The 16,589-nt window shown below is 54.8% G+C and overlaps 1 long non-coding RNA gene across 1 annotated transcript; it reads right to left on the reverse strand.

The window, feature by feature from the left end:
• Window positions 1-900: 900 nt before the first annotated feature.
• Window positions 901-1,997, reverse strand: LOC141948402 (uncharacterized). Its single transcript, XR_012630458.1, has 2 exons — window positions 1,876-1,997; window positions 901-1,191 (listed from the first exon to the last, which is right to left on the reverse strand). It is a non-coding gene; the product is annotated as an uncharacterized LOC141948402 (long non-coding RNA).
• Between the last annotated feature and the right edge of the window lie 14,592 nt (window positions 1,998-16,589).

Consider the following 16,589-nt stretch of genomic DNA (forward strand, 5'->3'; position numbering starts at 1 on the left):
CCCCAGCAAAGGTGCTTGGCTCTGGGGGGGGTTGGGGTCCTCCCTCCCCTCTTCCCTTCCCCCTCCTCTCCGTTCCCTTCCCCGTCCTTCCAGGGGGGCACCGGGGGGCACCGGGGGCCAGGACGTCCCGGCGAGCTCCCCGACTGCGGGTTGCGCGGATTCAGCCCCCCCGCAGCTGGTCGCTGCCCCCGCGGGCCTCGACCCACGCTGGCGGAGCCGCTGGAGGCGGGGGGGGTGCGGGCAGGCGGGCGGCCTCGCGCTGCCCATGCACCAGCAGCGGCAGTGGGGCCAGGCGGGGCCCAGCGTCCCTGGGGGGCAATGGGGCGGTCAGGGGTAGCCCCCAGGGAGCCCCCCCACACCTGCCCCGAGGCAGCCCCCACAAATCCCCACACACAAACCCCCACAGGGGCGTTTCACGGACCCACCAGAGACACCCCCGACCCCATAGATTCCCCCCCCAGCTCCACAGATCCCCCCTCCCAGCCCAATAGAGATACCCCTGGCCCCACAGATCCCCTGTAGCCCCACAGAGACCCTCCCCAGCCGTACAGAGACCTCCCCCCACCCCACAGATCCCCCCTCAGCCCCCCAGAGAACACCCCAGCCCCACAGCGACCCCCTCTCAGACCCACAGAGCCTCACCCCCCCACCCCACCGACGGACATGCCCCCCACCAGGGCAGCCCCACGTGGAGGTGCAGGAACTGGAGGAAGTTTTGCACCAGCCCCACGGGGGTGTAGGCCCCCAGCCCCAATTCCTCCAGCCGCTCCTCCCCCTCCACACCCACGGTAGGAGGGGGGGCTCTGCCCCACAGCTGCGGGGGGGGGGAAACCGAACCCACAGCAGGGGGGGTCCAGACTGAAACGAAGAAATTCACTCAACAGTCAGAATCCGATATAACCGTTCAGCAGGAATTCTTTATCAGCAGCGCTGGGGTCGCCCTGGGGATTCTCCACCATAAGGGCTCCCACCAACTAGCGGGGGACATCAGTTTACGCACACACAAATCATACATATTCATTAATTTCCTGGAAAGGGGTGTCTTATGATAATGAGTTCCCGGGATTCATTTACACAGTCTGAGCATGCGTAGTGAAAATAGAGTGAGGGGCTTCGGTGGTCGTGGTCTTCATCATGGTGTCGGCTCTTTCCGGAGCACGTGCTGTGAGGTAAGGTCCAGGTGTCTTCTTCCTAAATCAGCAAGATCACCCTCCCTCGATGGTATCTCTGGGTGCTTTTGTTCGAGTTCCCCTTATCTCAGTTTGCCCAAGTGCCCACTGAAGGCTGCTACCAGTGAGTTATATGGGGAGCGTTTTACTTTTGTCTAGACAGACAAAGAGGCCGAGGGAACACAGCTGAGGAGTCACTGGGCAACAAACACAAGCAAAACTTGCCTGCAGCACAGTTTAGACTTAGCCAGAAATTCACTGGTTTGAGCCCTTTCAAGACCCACAGCGGGTTCTGTTTGCCCCATGGTGGCTGTGGGGGATGGGAAAGCTGCCTGGGAGGGGGAGGAGAAGGAGGGTTATAGGGGGGTCTGACCCACAGTCCCCCCACCTCAAGCCCCCACCCTACCCCTGCCCTAGAACCCCCAATCTGCCCCCCTAGACCCTCAATCTGCCTGCCCAGAGCCCCTGTCCTGCAGCCCTCCCAGAGCCTCAATCTGCCCCCCAGACCCCCAACGTGCTCTCCCAGAGCCCCTGTCCTGCTCTGTGCCCCCTCCAGACCCCCAATCTGTGCCCCCAGACCCCCAGTGTGCCCTCCCAAAATCCCTGTCCTGCCCTGTGGCCCCCCCTGAGCCCCCAATCTGTCCCCCAAACCCTCTGTCCCTTGTGTGAAAGAACAAATGAAGAGCTTGGTGCAGAGAAAGCCCACCTGGAGCAGCTGCTGAAGAAAGTGGAGGAGCAACGGGAGGGGCTGCAGGTAGAGCTGAGGATACTGGCAGAGGAGAAGGCAGAAACCCAAGAGCAGCTCAGTCAGGTGAGACCAAACACCTGGTGCTTTCCGGGTGGGCTTTTGGCTGCTCGGCTCAGTGAAGCTCAGTCTGTTGGATTCTGCGGTGGTTTTGTCAAGGAGACACTTGGTAGTGCTGGAGGTCAGAAGCTTTGTTTACTGCCTTTTGGAAATGTGCTGATGGCTGGCAGAGCTGTTCTGCAGTTCTCTCAGTTGTCCTCTGCTGCTACAGATGACGTCAATCCACTTGCCTGTGGTGGCCTCTCTTTTGGCTTTTGATAAGCTGCAGAGATGATTTGTCTTGCCCACGAATCTGAGTGAGGTTGCTACTCTCCCATGTGGCAAAAGAAGCAAACAGCGTAGCTCTTCACCCTTTTTCTGAGTCAAAAAACCATGGGGTTGCATGTTTCTAATTATGCTTTTTGTTGTGAATCTGCAGCTTTCAAAACTCCATTTGTTGGAGCCTGGAGAGTGGGACAAAGCTGCAGGTCAGTGTCTGCTGTCTTGTACTGCGGGAATGAGATCCTGAAATTGTTGAAATTGTATTTTAAGACATACATGCAACTTTGTGGCTGGAAATATGCCTGGGGGAAAAGGATCTGGGGGTGCTGGTCAGCAGCTGGCTGATTATGAGCTGGCAGTGTGCCCAGGTGGCCAAGATGGCCAATGGCATCCTGGCTTGTGTCAGAACTAGTGTGGCCAGCAGGACTAGGGCAGGGTTGTCCCCCTGTACTCAGCACTGGTGAGGCCGCACCTCGATGAGTGGGTTCAGTTTTGGGCCCCTCACTCCAAAAAGGCCATTGAATGACTCGAGCGTGTCCAGAGAAGGGCAACGGAGCTGGTGCAGGGTCTGGAGCACAGGTCTGATGGGGAGCGGCTGAGGGAACTGGGGGGGTTTAGTCTGGAGAAGAGGAGGCTGAGGGGAGACCTCATGGCCCTCTACAACTCCCTGAGAGGTTGTAGCAAGGTGGGTGTCGGTCTCTTTTCCCAAGTAACAAGCAATAGGATGAGAGAAAAAGGACTCAAGTTGCACCAGTGGAGGTTTAGGTTGGATATTAGGAAAAACTTCTTCCTGGAAAGGGTTGTCAGGCCTTGGCACAGGCTGCCCAGGGAAGCGGTTGAGTCACCATCCCTGGAGGTATTTAAAAGCCATGTGGATGTGGTGCTTAGGGACATGGTTAGTGGTGGGCTTGGCAGTGTTGGGTTAACAGTTGGACTTGATGATCTTAGAGGTCTTTTCCAACCTAAATGGTTCTGATTCTGTGAGCTGTTAGAGCCTCTTCAGGCTCTGAGGAAGATGAGAAAGAGGTGATCACACAAGACTCTTCACTCGGGACTAACTGATTTTGATACCCTGGAAAAAGAGCTTGGGAGAATCATGTCACTGAAGGAGAGCAGGGAGTTTGTCATCATTTAAATGTCAGTTTCATGATGTACAATCTTGGATATTATGGGATAACTTTGAGAGAATTGTTTGTTTCTGAGGGTCTGTTCTCTGTTAGTCAGTCTTGGAGTCCACGGTATGTTTGGCAAATACCCAGCAGAGGTGTTATATTGAAGAAAAAAGCTAAAAAATCATGGTTAATCTTCAAGTTTGAATACCAGCAAGGTATATTAGACAACTTCTTTGTGTGAAACAAGCAGACAGTGTTGTTGACATGAAGTACTGTAGGAATAGAGTCACCCCAAGGGCTGTTTCCCTGCCCAGCATCACCTCATTGCAGCCAATGCACTTGGATCTTTTTCTTTTTTTCCAGAAGGACAAACCACGTGTATTTTCACTTTCTTCAGCAAGCAAAGTTGCTTTTGCTCAAACTTTTCTGAAAATTTCCAGCACTGGGATAGATTCTGATAGAATTCCAGTTTGCAAGGTGGCAGATCTGGAAGATGCCGTATTTTTGCGTGCAAACACGTAGTCTGGTGTATTTATGTTTGCTGTGAAGGGGCTGTGTGGTCGCAGGCAGCCCAGCATGGCCTTACTCATCACTTCCAAGTTAGCAGACCCAGTGCCTTTTGGCAGCCCAGGGTATTAGCGTGGATGGAGCAGATGCTCTTAAACTTCCAGCCTGCAGTACAGGAGCTCTTTCTCCTCCAGCTGAGGCAGAAGTGGCACTGGCTGGCTCTGCACAGAACTCCAGAGAAAGGGCTCTAACTGCCTTTTGTTCTGCTTTCAGGTTTACCGCCAGCAAGAGTCAGCTCGCAGCGGTCTGGAGCAGCTGTGCCAGGAGTCCTCTCGCCAGGGGCATGCACTGGCCACGGTGTCCAAAGAGAAGGAGTTCCTGGAGCATGAGGAGGCTGCCCTAGAGGTGCGACTGGCAGCCCTGCAGCGGGACAGACAAGGCCTGTCAGAGCAGCTGGCAGAGGCCAGGTAAGGGCGGGGAGGAAGCTCTAGGCAGGACATTATATATTGGCTGTAATTATAAAGGTGGTAATCATTCCACGAGGATTTACTGCATCCTGTGTGCTTTTCAAATGTTTTCACCTTCCACGGGCAGAAAATGAAAGAATCTTGAGCAAAATGAAAAGAAATATACTATGATTTTAATGTTGTTTTCCTGACAGCTCAAACTAGCAAACATCTCCTGGGCCTCGGGCTCAGGTTTGTGTCCCCCTGCACATTCCTGTGTGAAGTCCAAAGCAAGGCAGCTTGGCTCTGAGTTGGGTAATAATTAAACCCTGCAGGCGTTTGCTGAAACTGAAGTTTCTCTCTGGTTTTGGTTTCTTGTTCTATGCATTTGAACATAGATCTGTCCTTATCAAGTAGTTTGGCTGTTGATGGCTGTTCCATGCAGACGTTGTGAGTAGGACACTGCCATCTAGGGTGGAGCCAGAGGCTGGTGCTGCAGATCTCGAGGGCCTTCTGGTTGGAAGGTAACTCTTGTTACTGTGGTGCAGGACCCAGGGCTGGTTACTCCAGCAGCTGGGAAACCTCTTTTGAATCCTCACGTCTCTGAGGATTCTTGCCCATCACTGATGTCTGTGTCCTGTACTCCTCACCACCTGCTGTTTAGAGACAGATGTCGGGGAGAAGTTACAGAGGGAAGGAGCGAGATTCTGTCCTTCTGCCTTTCTAAGGTCATATGTGACAAGTTCTGCTCAGAAAAAAAAAAGAGTTGTTTGTCCTCCTTGTAGGTGTTTTTTAGAAGACTCCTGAACTTGCAGAGCTGTACAAATGATGTTTTAGACATTGTTTCTCATGTTTCCTGACTTTTACACTGTATTACTCCAAAGTACGTCGTTGGGATGGCTGATAAACACCCGTTTTGACTCAGTGTGTTTCTTGAGAGCTGCTGCTGCTTCTGAGCTCCAGCTTCTCTCATTTGATCCAGCTGAGTTACGTTTGGTCAATTATTGGGCTGTTACTAAACTACTAAATGTTCAGCTCCTTTTTAAAAAAATTTTTTAAAAGGGATACATTATTTTTTAAGAAGATAAATCAGTTATGAAGAGCCTTTGACAATAGATAAAAATTCAGCAACTGTTCTTGCCAGATGTTGTTCTCAAGAGCCTTTTGTTGTCACAGTTTTGGACTCTGTCTTTTCTGTTCTGTTTTAGAGACTGATTCTGTTTATCCTAAAAGGGAGCATGTTTACTTTGGACTGTCAGAGATTGGCACAATCAGAAATATGTGCTTGTTCTTCTTGAAGATACGCCCTCCAGTGTCCATCCAAGCAGTGAAATTCTACTGCTGTGGTTTTTATGGCACCCCCGTCCTAGTGAGGCAGTGCTGTGTGTTGTGGGAACCTGGCACACAGGGCGCTGTGTTAGATCAGGGAGGTCACTTCAGCTCCTGGTTCCAGAACCCTGCGTGTCATACGCAGCAGTTGGTTGAAGTCTGTGGCTGTAAGAATTTGGCTCTGCAGTACTACAGCTTCCATTTTAGAGAGCAACAAGTCACTTGGGCTGCTGCCTACTTAGACAGCAACACTTAGAGAAAAGCAGCAAGTTTTTCTCTTGAACTTTCAACAGTTGAAGCTGAAGGCTGCCCGTCTGTCCTTTCAGTGGTCCTTGTTCAGATAAAATCTAGTTCAGGTTTCTTACGAATGCTGCTCCAAGCGGGAGATCTTACTATATCATCTGATGTGTTTCTTGAGTCCCTTTTAAATACAAGGAGTCTGGAAAGTTACTTACCTACGGCTACACTGTGAACAGCATTCACAGGGAAATACTCTTGTTCTGTCCCCCTGCAGAGCAGCTTGGAAGCGCTGATGAGCTGAGGGCTGTGAGCAGAGCCCGGGCTTTTGTTTGTTGGCCCAGACTTTGGGCACAGCTACCCGTGTGTCTGCCAACAGCAATTCCAGATTTGGCCGTTGAGATCAAATTCAGCTGGGCTTTCTGTGTTGTGCTGGGTCATAAGCAAGGCCTGGGCATTCCCCTGGAGGGGCTGGCATTGGTATTTTAAATGGCAGAAATATGCTTTCTGTATACAAGTTTCCTTGCAGCCCATTTTCAGGGGTAGGGATCTTGAATGACTTCTTACTGGAATAACTCTCAGTGGGTGTCAGGAGCAACAAACTCATTTCTCTCTGTATTCACAACTCACAGGTCAGTGGAGGAGACGCTGGAATCCAGCCTGTTTGAAGCTCAGCAGCACTTCTCTCAGCTGGAGTCAGCTTGAAATCCAACTTCACAGAGTCACGCAGGCCAAGGAGGTGATACAAGGTGAGAGCCTCCTGTCTCTGGTGATCCCCCTGCTAGGGAAGATGGTATAAAAATAGCTCTGTGTCCGCAGTGCTTGTGAGGAGTGAAGGAGATGGAGGCAGATCTCTCCTGCACTGGAGTGCAGATGGCGTAAGGTCAGTGAAGTCAGAACCATTGTGTAGACTCTGAATCTTGCCATTTGTCCTGTTTGCAGGGGCAGTGAAGTGCCTTCAGTGTGAGCTGGAAGCAGAGCGATCTCTAATGAGGCAGGAACGGGAAAACATGGCACAACAGCTCCTGCAGACGGAACAGCAGTGTAACAATCCCCTCAAACTGCGGCAAGCTGATCATGAAGTGGAAATGAACCAGCTCCTGCAAGACCTGGTAGGAAACAATATGCTTCTGAATTCTTCAAGCAAGCTTTGTGGGGTGGCTTTAGAAGAGTAATAGCCTGAGTGTGTGAAATGGCAGCAACCATCTGTCATAGGTCACACCTGGCTGGGCCAGGCAGATAATCCTGACCCCTAACCCCTTACCCCTAACCCCCAACCCCTAACACCAACCTCCTACCCCTAGCCCGTAACCCTGACCCCAACCCTGACCCCTAACCCCCGACCCCCAACCCCTAATCCCTGACCCCTCACCCCTACCCCTAACCCCTTCCCCAACACCCAACCCCTTCCCCTAACCCCTCACCCCAACTCCTAACCCTTACGCCTAATGCTAATGCCTAACCCTGACCCCTGATCCCTAACCCCACCCCTAACCCCAACCCCTAATCCCTACCTCCTACTGCCAGCTCCTAACCTCCTAACCCCAACCCCTAACCCTAAACCCCTTAACCCCTCCCCCCTCCCCCTCCTCCCTCCCCCCTAACCCCAACCCCTAGCCCCTAACCCCTTATCCCAACCCCTAACCCTATCCCCTGTTCCCCCTAACCCTAAACCTCGTACCTGAAGGCATGTGAAGACCCCCAGGACTCTGCCAGGACAGTAAGAGCAGCCACAGATTCAGCGTGGGCCTAAGGTGAGTTTAGGTGGAGGTTGGGTTCTCCCCACCCAAAGCCTGGCAGGAAAGGGGTAGGATCTTACCAGACTCCTGTCTGCCATGAAGTAGACTCCTCACATTGCTGCCAACTGCAGTCACGGGAACTTTCTCCCTTTCTTTCTGTCCTGTCACCGTCGTCAGAGGTGTTATCTCTGGGCGTGACGCATGCGGAACAGGCCCCTTGTTCCTGGTACTTCTGTTCGTGGCCTGTCTTGTGACTGGGGCATCAGGTCTCTTTCTCACCCTGCGGTCCATCTACATCTTTTCACTGATGGAAAGGGGTGTGAGCTTTGAAAATAGACTCTAAGAATAGAGAGAAATCCTGAGGAGACAGGTGCTAGGAAACAGGCAGCCATGGAGAGAGGAAGGTAACATCTCCTTTTCATAATGGTTGGACTCAATGATCTTAAAGGTCTTTCCAACCTAAATGATTCTATGATTCGTCCACCTGCTGACCCACCTTTTAAGTTCCTTGACAGGACGTGATTTATGGAGAGCACAAAGCCATTGTTGTGCACTGTTGAGGTGGGGGGTTGTGGGAGGGATGAAGCTTCACATTTGTTTTGAGGAGCGTGGCTGGGACTTCACCTTGAAGTCTTTCCCTCCACTCCTCAGGCAAGCGAGCGGGAAGGGCATCATTCAGAGCTGCAGAAGATACTGGAGCAACGGGAAAAAGAGAAGGTGGAGACAGAAGGGGAGCATGAGAAGCAGCTGTTTGATATGAAGCAGAAAGTTGCTACCGTGCGAGCTCAACAAGAGGAGGAACGAACCAGAGTCGACAATGCCAAGCAAGAGGTAAAGACTGTGAAAGGAGAATTTGTGTAGCTTTTTTGCAAGGCTAGAGCCATGGGAGATGTCTGGATGTCGGGCTGTGTGGAGCATGCCCTACATGCTTTCTACATTGAATTTGGTGAGGTGAAAGGCAAGCAGGGTTCTCTTTGGGACTAGGAGTGAGACCTGTCAGAGGAAGCCGGGCAGAAGCATCCCCTTTCAGTTGAGATTTTTGTGCTGCTATTGTTTTTTTAAGACTTACCTCAGAGTATCTTCACAGTCCTCTTTTGATCTTTACTGATACATGCTTATAACCTTAACTCCATTAAAGACCAAACGGAATTTGTAGGACTGAATCCCCATGAGGATGGGGTTTTTGTTTGGGGGGGACAGGGGGGCATGGCAGGATTGTTGACAAATAAAAACAATTTTAAAGACTCCTCTGAAATATTTCTGAGCAGTGAAACAGGGGTGTCTTCTGGGCTGTTTTAAGTCACTTGCTGGTAAGCTCTTTTGTGCCCAGATCTCCTGTGCAACCCTGTCACACAGTGAGAGTCCTCCTTGTGTCCCACCCAAAGTCCTCTTCACGGAGTCTGCCTGGGGACAGCAGTACCCCCAGCTGTGTCTGCAGGTATTGAAATGCCAGGGCAGTGCTCAGAGATGTCAGTGTGTCCCTGTCATGTCAGTACTTTACCAAAGTCTGATGAATACCTTAAAAATTAAGTAATTTTCACCAAACCCCACTTGGAATACAGGAGTTTTCTGAAGGAGCTGCTCGCTTCAGCCCTCTGGCAGCCCTGCATTTTCTCTGCTGCTAACTAGGTGTGAAAGTTGCTGTTGAAAGACAAACAGGACACAGCAGAAGATGAGGGACACCCTCACCAGCAAGGCGAGACATTTGAGAAGTGCCACACACTTTCCTGTTAGGTGTTAGATGTTTGTTGGAGGTTCAGTCACAGGGGGACTGTGGCTGGACCATGTTCATACGGCCAGTCTCACCTAGGAAGCTGTGTCTGCAAGTGGGCAGAGAAGGGCCTGGGAGAGCAGCAACACGGCGCTTTGAGAACGCGTCAGCCCGTCGGTGTTGGAGCCTTGCCACACAAATTCTGTGTGGGAAGTTTAAACCTGTCTTCTCTTTGTTTCTGTGCAGGTCCTGCGAGAAAAGGAGCGTGAGAAGAGTGCTTTGTTAGAGACACTACTTCAGCCTCAGGGAGAGCTAAGAGCAGCCAAGCAGCAGCTGGAGCAGCTCAGGCAGGAGGTGAAAGAGCAGCGCGAGGATGGGCAGGTAAGTCTGACTAGTAGGGTGGGTTGAAGGAACAGGCCGTTGGCAACTGGACGTAAGCTGAGAGAGGCTGAGAGACCCAGGTAACAGAGTGAAGGGCAGTGACAAGGAAATAAAGCCTAAGTGCTGTGACTGAGGAGGCAGGGACTGCTGCAGGCACTGAAAGCCCAGAGCCTGATGAGCTCCAGAGATCAGCAACAGGAAGGAAGTGTTACAGTGGAAGCAGAGCTGGGTAGAAGAGCAGAAGTGGCTGAATGGATGTGATTTTGAGACAGAAAGAAGAGAAAGCTGAACCTGATGGCAGGTCCCAGCAGCTTGCTCTCCATTTGTGTTGGCAGAACATCCAGAAGAACTGCAAGCAGAGCTGCAGGAAACTCAGAGTAAGATCAAGGCAGTGGAGAAGAGGCACAAGGAAGAAATCAAAACCATGAAAGAAGAAATTAATGTCCTCCTTCAGCAGAGGGATGCTCTACAAAACCAGGTGAGTGAAACAGCAATAGCTACTCCAGTCATCAGCCAGGTGGTCTCTCCCCATGGCAGAGCAGCAGGGGTGGGGTGAGTCCCTCTGGCTGCCATCACACTGTGGTCTCCATCTCAGCTGGGCTGAAGGAGACTGACCGGCCAGCTGCTGCCCTGGACAGATGGGCTGCTCTTTGTGCCTGTTTGCCAGCACTCATCAGGATGGATTTCTGCTGGCCTGTTTGTGGTGGTTTAGCCCCTGCCGGGGTCTGAGACCACGTGGCCGCTACCCCTCCCCCACAAAGGGAGTGAAATACAAAGCCCCAAGACTGAAATAAGGAAAGGTTTAATACAACAGTGAAATAGCAACACAACCAACAACAACAATAACAATAACAGTAATAGTGATGGCAATGAACAGAGCAAAATATCTACCAATACAGCAGTGAGAGGAGTAGATGTACAAACCCACGAGTGCACCGTGAATAACCCGGCTAGAGCTCCCCCCCACTGCTGGGGAAACTTAACCCTATCCTGGTTAAACCAGGACAACTGCTGGGGAAACTTAACCCTATCCTGGTTAAACCAGGACAACCCAGGAGGGCCGTTGGGGCTTTTGGGTCTGCGGACGCAGCCCCCGCATGTCCTGCACAGGGTCCCCTCCCTGGCTGGCAGTGGCATCACGGGGGCCGGGAGCGGCAGGGAGCAGCCCCCAGCCCCTGTCCTGTCTTCCTGCTGAGCTTTGACAGGGACCAGGCAGGTCCTGCTGCTCTCCAGAGTACTCTGGGGTCTTTTCTGGGCATGGCCGGTGCCTGGGCAAGGCCCTGCTGCCCTCCAGAGAGCCCCGGGGCGGTCACCAGGCTTTGCTAGAATCATAGAATGGTTTGGGTTGGAAGGGCCCTCTAAAGATCATCGAGTGCAACCCTATCTTGGCTACTGGGAGCTCTTGTCTTTTCTGGTGATCCCTGATCGACCCTTTCTCGAGGCTTTCTGGATTCATGTAGCACTGTCCCTCACTTTAATCATCAATACTGGGGCTCCTGTGCCCCTGTGAAAAGAGAGAGAATATCTGTCATTTACTACTAATGGTATACAAAGGCTGTTACTAATGCTTATTCCAAAAAGTTTGGCCACTTGGGATGGGTCACGGGAACTCCCTGGCCAGGGAATTGGGATTTCCTCCATTACTTTCTTGATCGTGGGGCTGGAGGAGCAGGTGAATTTTGTGTCCAAGGGGAAGGGATGGGGCCGGCACCGGTGGCCCTGCGATGCCGACGTGTGTGTGCTGCCCCATCCTGCCCCATCCGTGGGGATGAGCGGGGGGTTGGGGTGCTTTTGGGTTGGTGTTGTCCTCTCCCTCTCCACTCCCAGCTGTGGTAGAACTGGTGCTGGTACCGCTACCGTGTGGCCATGATGGGGAGCTGTCACCAAGATTTGGCAACTGGCTCGTGCGGACCAAGGAGAGAGGATGGGACACAACGTACAGGATTGCGAAGGGAATTCTTTTATTCATGCCCATGCATGTGCAATTGCAGACACAAAGGCAGATGCAGATGCCATTCCGGCTGCAGATACCACTGCAGATGCAAATACTATTCCAGATGGAACTACAGAAAGGATTTGCACTGCGGACACCCCTGCAGATGCGTTATCAGTGCAGATACAGTTCCAGGTCCAGTTCCAGGTCCGGGCACCATTAGAGAGACAGACACTGGCACTATCAGAAATACAGGCACTGGCTCCATCACCCGTGTCAACATAACTACAGACACAGACTCACACTGAATTGCAGATACGGTTGCAGATGAGGCACAAAATAGCTACAATTCCAGATACACAGACAATTCCAGATGCAGTTTAGGGTACAAGTGCAGTCACAGACACAAGGACACATTCAACGAGACAGGCAGCGGCAGATACAGCAAGTGACACCCTGACTGACTGAGGAACCGTGAGACAGAGGAGCCGTTACACATAAAGGCACTGACACAAGTACAGCCCCAGCACAGAGCTGTGCTGCCCCAGGCAGAGGTGACTAACGGGGAACTGCATGAGCAGCCACCGACAGAGAGAGGGATGAGGATATAGAGATGGATACAAACACAGTGACAGACGTTGGTACAACTCCAGAGATGGGCACAATGACACGTTGTTCTTTCTCTACACAGGCGGAGAGAGAACTACAGGTACGGGCACTGGAACACACTCAGATGCAATTGCTGACACAGACGCAGTCGGAGGTACAGATACAATTACACATACAGGCACCAGTTCCACTACACGTACCAATAAACACGTCCCAGGAGCTGTAAGGAACCGAAGGAATTGATGCCTCAAACATTCATCGACACAGAAAACCTCCAGGACAAGCTGCGGCCTTTGGATCAGTCGAAGGAAGGTCCCCCAGGGAAGCGGAGCCTATCGAAGGCTGCACCCCCCACTCCCTGCAGCTGCACTGTGACAAACTCCTCAGATGAGCCTCGAAGGGGGGAAACTGGACTGAGTGAAACCAGGTGTCTCCCCTCAGGCACAAGTACCCCTAAGCCCGACACTCTGAGGCTCTGCTGTGCAAGCCAGGCACCGTGCTTGCCCTGCTAATGGCTTCGCACCTCGGCCGCTGAAGTGGTAACGAGAACTGGGAAGAGGGGATCACCTCTGGGGTGACCGATAAGAAGCGAGAAGTCAGCAAAAATCTCTGGAACAGAGGAAAAACCAAAGCTGGGCAGGGCGAGTACGGCCACTCACCGACTGAACTGGAACCCCCGCTCCACCTTGATCCTCGTCTCTCATGGAAATGAGTCTGTGGAGTCCCCGCCCCTCCTCGTCTAGTATGCTAATCAGCTGATCAGATGAACTTAAAAGGGACAGAAACTTTGCTGGGTGTGCACCCACCACCCAAGATCACTGGGCCTGAGACAGCGCTGGATCCAGGGGTGTGATCCGGATTGCTTTGGCTCTCTTTTTCTTTTCTTTCCTTTCCTTTCTTATAGATTTATAAGAGACCACATTGCTTATTACCCTTTTCCAAGTCTAAAATGTTTTCTAGCCCAAATAAAACCTTTTAACCAGTTCTCTGGTGTTGTTTCACCTTAATTTAACCCGAGGGGATCACAGAACCGTTGTGACTCTCTGGGCTTCCAGTCCAGGTCGCGCCAGGTGCCACCACTGCAGAAGCAGATCCCACTGCAGACACCACTGCAGATGCAGATCCCACTGCAGATCCCACTGCAGATCCCGCTGCAGATGCAGTTCCCACTGCAGACCCCACTGCAGATGCAGATCCCACTGCAGACCCCACTGCAGATGCAGATCCCACTGCAGATGGCCCTGCAGAATGAAATACCCTTGCAGACACCTTTGCAGACGCACGGTCCATCCCCCCTAACCCTGCAGATGCACAAACCAATGCCAACAGCATGGCAGACGCAGACCCATCGCAGACTGACACACCCCGGCAGACGCACACACCGTTACAGACGCCAAACCAGCTGCAGGTCCCTCGGAAGCCAATTCAGCTGCAGACAGGTCCCACCGCAGAGCCCACTGCAGGGGCCATTCCAGGAGCAAACACCAACAGCGAGCGCTGCAGGTGAACACCCGACTGAAGATGGGGACACCACGGCAGATGCCCCCACAGCTGCCACGGCCGTTGCAGGACCCCTTGCAGATGTCCCTGCGGACGCAGACACCCCTGCCGGTGCCCCTGCAGGGGCAGACACTGCTGCAGACACTATTTTCCCTCAGACACCACTGCCTGCGCCACACCGCAGATGCTGTTGCGTTTTGCATTCCTGCGCAGGTCCCACTGCAGGTAGAGGGGCTTTGGCAGATCCCACTCCAGGCGCAGACCGACTGCAGACGGCATTGCAGGGGAACGTGCCATTGCGGATGGAGACGCTGATCCCTGCACCAGCCAGAAAGCGCCTGGAAACTTCATCTCTGTACTGCCCATTTCCCACTCGAGCTCAACACCCTGGGGCCAGCGCAGGCCACGGCGCCTGCGGGAAGCGGCCTCAGCTCCCCGGGCCTGGCTGGCCCACGGTGCAGGATGAGGTCCCTGTCGGGGCAGTTCCCCAGCGCCGCAGGTGGGTCAGGGGCTGAGCCCCTTCCTTAGGGCAGTGCCAGTGATGCCGCTGGGGTGGGGGATCCGCTCGGCACCCCGGGCAGGCGCTGAGCTGGGGGCACCCTCCAGGGGCACCCACCAAGCCGGCGCCCATCCCCAACATCCCCCGGCTCTGCACCAGACTCCCGGCTGGGCGAGCGGCAGGAGACACCCACTAGGACATCTGCTTTGGTTTCCATCCCCCTCATCCTCACCCCGAGGCTCCCAACCACGTCCTCGCTGACTGTCAGGCCTGCAGCATCACACCTCTCCCTCACATCGCCTGCCAGCCCTGCCCTCGCCTGCCCTGCCTGCCCCTCCTGCCCCCTCCAGCCCAGCACTCCAGGCGGGGGGCTCCTGCCACCAAGTCCCCCTGATCCCAAGGCTGTCCCAGCTCTGGGCATGGACCAAGGCTTCCAGCCCAAGGCACCTGCACCCACAGGCCCCTTTTAACCCTTTCCCTCCCCAGGAGGAGCCGGGGAGGTTGCTGGGGGCGGGGCGTAACCCGGAGAGCCCCAACATTCCGTCCCGGGACACCCCAGAGAGTCCTTAGTAACCAACACCCACCACAAACCATGGCGCTGCCACCAGGTTGGGTGTCTCTGTGCGGCTCCGGGGACCCCACGGGGCCCCGGTTCCTGCGGCTCTCTCTGCTCCCCGAAATCTTCTCCCCCCAAGGTAGGCACCGACCCCGACCCCGACCCCTGCAGCCCGGGGACGCTCTTGGGGGCCAGAGCGGAGGTGAGCGCCGGCCATGGCTCCCGTCTCTCTTCCAGGCTCAGCCAACCTGTGCCCACTGCCTGGGCAGGAGCAGCCCTTCCCCGCAGCCTGGGCACCCCCGGAAGGGGGGGCACCCCACGCCCCCCACGCCCCCCCAGCAGGTATGGCACCCCTCTCTGCTCCAGCACCTTCGGCACCTTCAGCACCCCTGACCACGGGCACCCCAGAGTCCCCATCACTCCCGTGCCCCCTCCCCAGGCAGTTTTTGCATGGGGGTTCGGCAAGCCCAGGCGAGCGTCCCTGCCCTCGCCTGGCTGATGTGTGCCCACTACAGCCCACGGCCAGAGAATTTACCACATACTTGGGGCCATCTCTCCCCTTTTCACCTCGGAGAAGCCAATCTCCTCCGCGGTTTGTGACCCCGTCCCTTTGGCACAGCAGCTCACCTCGTGGGCTGCGCCCCAGGCACGAGCTCTCCACGTGCCTGGCACAGAGCCGGGGGATGTTGGCAATGGGGGCCAGCTTGATGGGTGCCCCAGAGGGTGCCCCCAGCTCAGCACAGCTCCCTCTCACCCACACAGGGCTGCTGATGGCTCCATGTAGCTGCTACTTTGACCCCAGATACTTCTGCTACGAGTGGACCAACGTGCCACCACGGTCCACCTCCACGCTTGGCCATGGCACCGCTGCTCTGCCGGGTGATGCCCTGGGGGGCCCTGGGGACTGCGCAGCCCCAGGGACACTCCAGGGCCAAACACAACACCTGGCACCCCCCAAAGACCAGCAGGGAGCGGTGGCCACAGCCCTACCGGTGCTGCCGAACAACATCCCCAGTTACGGGCACATCGAGGGGCCGTCTGCTGTCACCAACATCTCCAGCACGGCCACCTCTGCGGGGGCACCCATGGGCAGCGACATCCCCTCAGGCAGCGACGTCCCCTTCAGCCCTGCTGCTGGCCCTCACAACCAAGGCCCTGGGGACATGGCAGAAGACCTGGTCGTGACCGAGGAGATGCTGCTCCAGGAGGCCTTCAGGCTCTTTGACTGCTCCCTGGAAACGGTGGGGGTCAGCCAGGACCATCCCAGTGGCAGCCCCATGCCTGGGGACCCCAGTGACAACAGCAGAGAGGGGAGAGCGGTGGCCCCAGGCTCCCCAGTGCCGCTGACGTCTGTCTCCACCTATGAGGACATCGAGTGGCAACTGGAAAACATCTCCGGCACGGCAACACCCACGGGGCCAGCCCCAGGCAGCGACATCCCCCCGGGCAGCGATGTCCCCCCCAGCCCCAGTGCTGACCCCAACAACCAAGGCCTTGGGGACTTGGTGGAAGACCTTGCCGTGTCCCAGGAGGTGCCTCTCGAAGAGGCTCTGAGGCTCTGTGGTTGCTCCATGGACGACCTGGGGGTCAGCCAGGACCACCCCAGCAGCAGCCCCATGCCTGGGGACCATGGGGACACCTGTGCAGCCACCCCCCCCTGTGACATGGCCTGGCTCTCGCTGCCCGAGGAGCTGCTCAGCACCAACTACAGCGTCCCCGAGACCACCGACTCCATCCTGGGCCTGGAGGACTTTGTGATGGGGCTGGAGGCCCAGGAGCCATGGGGGGATGCGGG

This window comes from Strix uralensis, chromosome 11 (assembly GCF_047716275.1).
Source record: "Strix uralensis isolate ZFMK-TIS-50842 chromosome 11, bStrUra1, whole genome shotgun sequence".
In the NCBI taxonomy this organism is placed as follows: Eukaryota; Metazoa; Chordata; class Aves; order Strigiformes; family Strigidae; genus Strix; species Strix uralensis.